The following is a 7,360-nucleotide window of genomic DNA, read 5'->3' as shown; positions in this document are numbered from 1 at the left end:
TTTTTTTTTTCCGTGTTAGATTCAAACCTGCAGTTGTAGAAATATATATTCATAAGTTCAATTTGGGAGTTACACACTCCATAGCATATCCCAGATTATTTTTGTGGCTGTAATGAAAATAACATAGCAATGCAATTTCAACTCTCACCCTTGACAACCTGCCTTCCCATTCAGAAATATACACCATATGATTCTATTTCAGCATGTCTTTTGTACTGAAATAAGACATGTGTTGCACGTTACATTAAGAGAATAGAAAAGTCGTGGGTATATGAAAACTATTAGGAACTAAAAGAATATTTCAGAGGTCAGGATAAAGGTAACAATGTATACTTTGTGCTGGAGTGCTCAGGGGAATAATTTGAAAAGAGAAATCTTCATGAGTTTACTCTCAAGAATGAACATACTCAATGGGAATCTTTTTTGATAACTAGAAATCTCATTTACCTTCTAAAACATTTTTTGCTCGTTTTCACTTGTGCTTACTCCACTGGAACAGATGGCAGATGTCAAGAATGATGACTCCATTGTCTGAATTGTAAGGAGAATGTTTATTACATAATGATGCTTTCTCGGGAGAGCAGGGTAGGGCTCTCAAGTTCTGAAGATGGGTAGAGAAAGCAGGAAATGGTGACTACATTGTTATGATGCATCCTGTGTGGGGCTGGGGAGATGGTACTCATTGCACTGTGAACTTACAACTATTGCCAAGGGAATGGCCTCTTGGGCGTCATTATTGGCTTGCCCTGACCAGATAACAATGGTTTCAGGCAATACCCACATGAGGTCATCTTTGACCAGAACCACTGAAAGTGTATCATGCAAATACCAATGAGGAAGAGCAAGTGGGTGGAGGAAAGCAGCAGAAAATTGCCCGAATGGGAACATATTTACAGTGGATTGGGAATATCCACAATTGGTGTGTGGCTTGGTGAAATGTGATATTAAGTTTCTACTGGAGACATTTAAATTTTGGGACTCCTTGTACTTAGAATTTTTAAAATTTTAACAATAGAACTCCCCAGAGGGCTTAAGAGCATATGTGAGATCCAAAACCATGACCTGTTTGGAGAATGCACAGACTATTTCTTTATGGCAGCCTTACCACTATTGAGAGAACACAGCAGTGAGGTGGGGGTAATGAATTAGTGGAAAGATGGTAAATACCATTTGTGAAAACTGTCTAGGGGAGTTGATCCCAGGACTTGTTAAGATACATACTTCCCTGTTGTCTACCCTTATACCCAGCCAAGGGTTTATTGCTTCTTCCACTTACGAATGTGTACCAAGTAGTGCCTGGTGGGTCTTTTACGCCTCAGTTATATCTTCAATGTCAATATCATCAAAAAGTTTTTAACCTGTAATAAGATACTGTACTTGCAAATTGAAAAGTAACAATTGCATATTCCATGTTCTCTTCATGAGTACAAGACCTACTCCCAATTATTCTTAGTTTTCCAATTGAGGCCAATCTTGTGTCACCATTGCCGTTTCATTATGTTTCATATCCAAATTTTATACTAATTCAGATGTGATGAGAATGTGACTGTGCTAAGTTGGCAAACTTTTATGTAAGGAACATACAGTAGATATTTTATTCTTTGTAGGCCATACTGTTTCTGTTACCACTCTTCCAGTATGTCCTTACTGGGTCAAAAGTACCTAAATATGAGTGTGGCTGCATTCCAGTTACACTTCACGTAAAAACAGATGGTAGGCTGTACTTGGCTCATGTTCTGTAGGTGGCAAGACTCCTGATCTACACCAAAGGAATTATGAGCACTAGAGTAGTGGGTTGCCTGGGTGGGCTCAGTTGGTTAAGCATCCAACTTCGGCTCAGGTCCATGATCTCACAGTTTGTGAGTTCAAGCCCCGCATTTGGCTTTGTGCTGACAGCTTAGAGCCTGGAGCCTGCCTTCTAATTCTGTGTCTCCCTCTCTGCTCCTCCCCCACTCATGCTCTGTTCTCTCTCTCCTTCAAAAATAAAAACATTTTAAAAAATTAAAAAAAAAGAGCACTAGAAGTAGTAGCTATATGGGTAAATAAAAACTGTCTTTCCTATTTTAAGCCTCTTTATAGTGGACGGTTTAAGAAACTAACAGTCTAGGGGCATCTGGGTGGCTCAGTTGGTTGAGCGTCCGACTTAGATGCAGGTCATGATTTCAAAGCTCGTGAGTTTGAGCCCCGCATCGGGCTCTGTGCTGACAGCTTGGAGCCTGGAGCCTGCTTCAGATTCTGTCTCCCTCTCTCTCTGCCCTTCCTCTGCTCACTGTCTATCTCTCAAAAATAAATAAATGTGAAAAAAGAAAAGAAGCTAACAGTCTAGTATATATGTGTATAGTGTATGTAAAGTAGTCTATACTAATGGTAGCATGGGGCAGGAGTGGAGAAATGAAGTCCTTGTAGAAAGGAAAGGTCGGGTGCTCCATGTGAAGAAGTATAAACTCACATGAAGGTATAATGTGGTCAGCTGTATAGGATAACTCCTAAAGCAAACACATAAAAAATAGTTATTGCTAACACCAGTAAACAAAGAAACAAACAAAAAGTATTTAAAGCAAAATTATCTATAAAAATTGTATTTCATGGGCACCTGGGTGGCTCAGCCCATTAAGGGTCTGACTTCATTCAGGTGATGATCTCACGGCTAATGAGTTTTAGGCCCTGCATCTAGCTCTGTGCTGACAGCTCAGAGCCTGGAGCTTGCTTCAGATTCTGTTTCCATCTCTCTGCCCTTCCCTCACTCAAGCACAGTATTTCTCTCTCTCTCTCTCCTTCTCTCTCTCTCTCGATCGCTCTTCCCTCTGTCTCTCTCTATCTCTCTCTCTCTCTCTCGCCTCCTCGTCTCTCTCTCTCTCTCTCTCTCAAAAAGAACATTAACAAAATTCAAAAATAATATTCATATATTTCAAAGAGACAGAAAAAGAACAAAGGAGACGTTACAAAAGCAATAGCAAGATAATTTATATATTAATATCTGTAAAACAGACTAAGGCCCTGTTGTAAAGCAAACATTGCCACTGATTTTTTTTAGTTTTATTTAAGACCGGAGAGAGAGGGGAGAGAGGGAATCGGAAGCAGGCTGTATGCTGTCATGTAGGCCAACATGGGCTGAATCTCAAGAGCATGAGATCATCACCTGAGCTGAAATCAAGAGTCTTGCACCTAACCATGTGAGCCAACCAGTGGACCCATGAATTGAATTTTAAAAGACACGTAGCAAAATATTTCTTACAACAAATTCACTTCAAAAATTAAGGACACAAAGTAAATCATGGAAAAAATAAACATAAATGGTATTAACAATAGAGTAGCTATATCAGATTAAGTTAATTAAAGAGCAAATTCTATGACCAGGGATAGTGAAATCTATTTCATAGTCATAAAGGGATACATTCCCCAGAATGACATGAGAATCCTAAACCATACACGTGGCACAGAACTTCAAAACCCCTGAGAAAACGGACAGGAACGCAATGACAGACCAATCAACAATGACAGTCAGAGATCTCCATGTCCCTTCTCTCCAGAATAGAACAAGTAGACAAAATCAGTACCTCGGCGACTGTAACATGACTATCAAGGAAACTGCCCCAAATGACATTTACAGAGCTGTGAGATAAAAGAAATTATGTATTGTTCTCTGCCCCTGGCTCCTGCACAGAACTCCTAACATCCTTGTATTTCCTAAGTGACGAGGGTAACAGCAGCATCTTTTGTTATAATGAGGCCTCTCCTGTGTGGGCTCTTTGGGTGGGGCTGCTCACCGGAAGGATGGTGATTTTGAGCCTTATCCCCTCATCCTCCAGAGAGAGGACCTGGTCTGGAATGGAGTTAATGACTGGTCATGCATATATGAGGAAGTCTCCTCAAAAGCCCAATGGCTGGAGATTCAGAGAGATTTCAGGCTGGCGAACACCACCCCTCCAGGAGGTGACACACCCCAACTCCATGGGGACAGAAGCTTCTGCACTGAGGACCTTCCCAGACCTCATCCCGTGTGTCTCTTCATCTGACTGTGCATCCGTATCCTGTATCATAGCCTGTAATAAACTGGTAAATGTGTTTCGCCGAGTTCTGTGAGGGGCTCTAGCAGGCTAGTCAAAGACAATGAGGGGGTTGTTGGCACCTCTGATCTAGACCAGTTTGCAGAAGCATGTGATCAGCCTGGACTTGCAGGTGGCTGGAGTGTGTGGAGGGGCATCCAGGGAGAGGGTGTCACAGTTGAGGTGGATGGTAGGAAACCGCTGGTGTCGGAGACTGCTTATTAGTGGGGGAAACCCTCCACGTATTTGTGACCGGAAGTGTCAGAAGTGAAGTCTTCTGTGTGAGTAGTGAGGGAGACAGGATAGAAGCACACAGTAGGGGAAAAAAAGATTTTCCCTACACAGGAGAAATACTGATTTTTTTCATTCATAAGAACGCTCCACCTAACCAGGGAATTAAACACAATCTTTAAAGTGCACACAGTACTTTACCAAGAGAAACCATATTCTGGGCCATCAAACTTGTCTCGCTAAATTTTAAAAGAATTCACATCACACAAAATATGTGTATGACCACATGGAATTATGATAGAAATCACTAATAGAAAAGCCTCTGGAAAATCCACAAATACTTGGAAAACAATGACCTCCTTGTGACTAACCCTGGGACAAAGAAGACGTAGAGAAAGAAATGAGAATGTAGCCTGAAGTGAATGAAAATGAAGCAGAACATTCATAATTTGCCACCACAGCGGGAGAAACTGAAGACCACGTCCTTGGAAAAGGGCTAGCCACAGAACACCTAAGCCAAAGACTCTTCCTTTTTGTTTGTTTGTTTCCTTTGGGTGTTTGCCAAGGAGTGTGAACCTCCTCCTAAGTGAGCTCATGCAGTTCTGAGGCTTACTTAGGTGAAGCAGGACAGTGAAGAAGGCAAGGTTCTTGAGGTTATTATAAATATTTGATTATGATAAACCAGTTGAAAATGTTGTAACTGAGAACACATAGTCCACTGAGGGTAGTTGGATTGTAAAGGGCAATATATTTCTAGATACATTAAAATAAATGGGGGCACCTGAGTGGCAGAGTCGGTTGAACAGAGCATGGAGCTCCGTTAAATTTCTCTCTCCCTCTCTCTGTCTCTGCCCCTACCCCACGCGTGCATGAGCTCTCTCACGAAATAAACTTACAAAATTAAAACAATAAAATTAAAAATAAATGGATATTTTAATGGAAGTAGAGAATATAAAATGGCAGATATGAGGGTAGTAATAGGAAGGGAGTATAAACATGATTTCAAAGGTGGTACAATTACTGGAGACAATGACTTTGGGTAGTTAAGATGGGTAAGGAAAAAGAAAAGGTCACAAAGTACCAGTCAGCTTTCTAGAAGGGTTTTCTATGGTAACAAATATCCCTGAATTCTCTGGGTAACAAAACAAACATTTATTTCTTCCTCATATCACTCTATCATTAGTCACCTCTTGCTTGGTTCTATCATTTGAGTCTGGGATCAGACAGAACTTTAGTATGTGGTTATAACTATTCTTGCGCCAGAGAGAAGAGAAGGAGCAAACAAAGCTTTGAAAGCTTCTGTTTACACTTAAAATATGCCATTCTACTCACACCGCATTAGTCAAGGTGGCTATAAATGGGAAGGACGTGTAGTCCCCTCAAAAAGAAGAAGGGTTGCCTAAGTCATGGGCCAAGCTTGATATCAAAGAGCAGAGACATATAATCTCACAAGAGGGTGGTAATTAATTGGAAATATTACAATGTACGATAGTACAACTTCTATCAGGAATCATTTATCCCTTCTTTGTATTTCACACAAAATACACTTAGGTTTGTCCCGAAAGAAAAAATTTCTACCCAAACATGACTACAGTCACATGGGAGGGTGTTGCAACGTCTCGTGAGATTCCTCTTGGTTGAGAGCCTGACGTGGAGTCCTCACTCCTAACACATTATGGTGGAACAGAAAAAAACTCAATAAACCCTCCCATCCGAAAAGAAAGGAAGGAGGGACCCCAGTCTCTGGTCCACAGCAAACAGGAGGGGCAGGAATGAGAAGGATCTTTTCTTAGGTTCCTGCTTTTCCCCTGAGAATAGCTTAGTCCTTTGTGTTTCACCGTTCTTGACTTCATGTAGTTACATCTGCTAAAGTGTCAGAAACCCTGTCTTCCTTGCAACCAGCCGTTTTCCCGCAGTGACCTCCTTGCCATCATAATGTACATCACCAAACATTACTGCATGATCACAGTTTCCTTCTGGTGCAAACTTGGCGCATCGTGGACAGCACAATATTTTTAAACAGCACTTTATGTGATACCAAACAGCTACACTATTAGCTATACCCACCATATTTAGCTAGACATGCCATGCTCTTCGTATTTATTTCAGGGTCATTGAGCCTCTCGCCCCTCTATAGAGCCACATCTGTGCTTTCCATTCACTAAGCCATGCTGTCCAAGAGAAGCAATCCCACGGACCTACTGTAGTCAACGGCAGGGAACTTCATAGGGCATTAATTAGGGCCATGTCTTTCATGTAGACTTTGCCATGATTTTGAATTTTAACTTGTCCTTGACCTCAAAGGATTTATTAATGGTCAGTTTTACCGCTAGAGATGAGCACAGTTACGTCCTTAAATCCTACTTGCAAATCAGTCATTCACTTCTGACATCAGGTCTTTCTTGGAATACTGTGTTAAATGCAGCTGAGAACAAAGTGGCATGGTAGTATCTTTTGCTTTCCTGATCTCTATATCGGTGGAATTGATATAAAGAGGTTAGGGGCGCCTGGCGACTTCAGCCAGGTCACGATCTCGCGGTCCGTGAGTTCGAGCCCCGCGTCAGGCTCTGGGCTGATAGCTCGGAGCCTGGAGCCTGTTTCCGATTCTGTGTCTCCCTCTCTCTCTGCCCCTCCCCCGTTCATGCTCTGTCTCTCTCTGTCCCAAAATAAATAAACGTTGAAAAAAAAAATTTAAAGAGGTGATAACCATACCCCACCTCGGGAGCATTTGCAAAGTTCTGGGGACAATTTTAATGTCATCATTGAGGTGGTTCTACTGGTATCTAGTGGGTACAGTGCCAACAATGCTGCTAAATATCCCACAATGCACAGTACAGCTTCATACATGAAAGAGTTATCTGAGCCCCAATGTCTACAGATAGTATAACTTATACCATGTAAACCTCAATCAAAAGAAAGCAGGAATGTCTATATTAATACCAGATAGAACAAATTTCAGAGAAACAAAATTACTGAGGATAGAGGGGGAAATTACATGATTGACGGGTGAAACAAGGTAACTTTGCAATGCTGAGTGTTCCACCAAAGAATAGCTGCAAAATATGTTAACCATCAAATGATAG

The sequence above is a fragment of the Lynx canadensis genome, chromosome E2 (genome assembly GCF_007474595.2).
Source record: "Lynx canadensis isolate LIC74 chromosome E2, mLynCan4.pri.v2, whole genome shotgun sequence".
NCBI lineage: Eukaryota > Metazoa > Chordata > Mammalia > Carnivora > Felidae > Lynx > Lynx canadensis.
Note: the sequence above shows the minus strand (reverse complement) of the source record.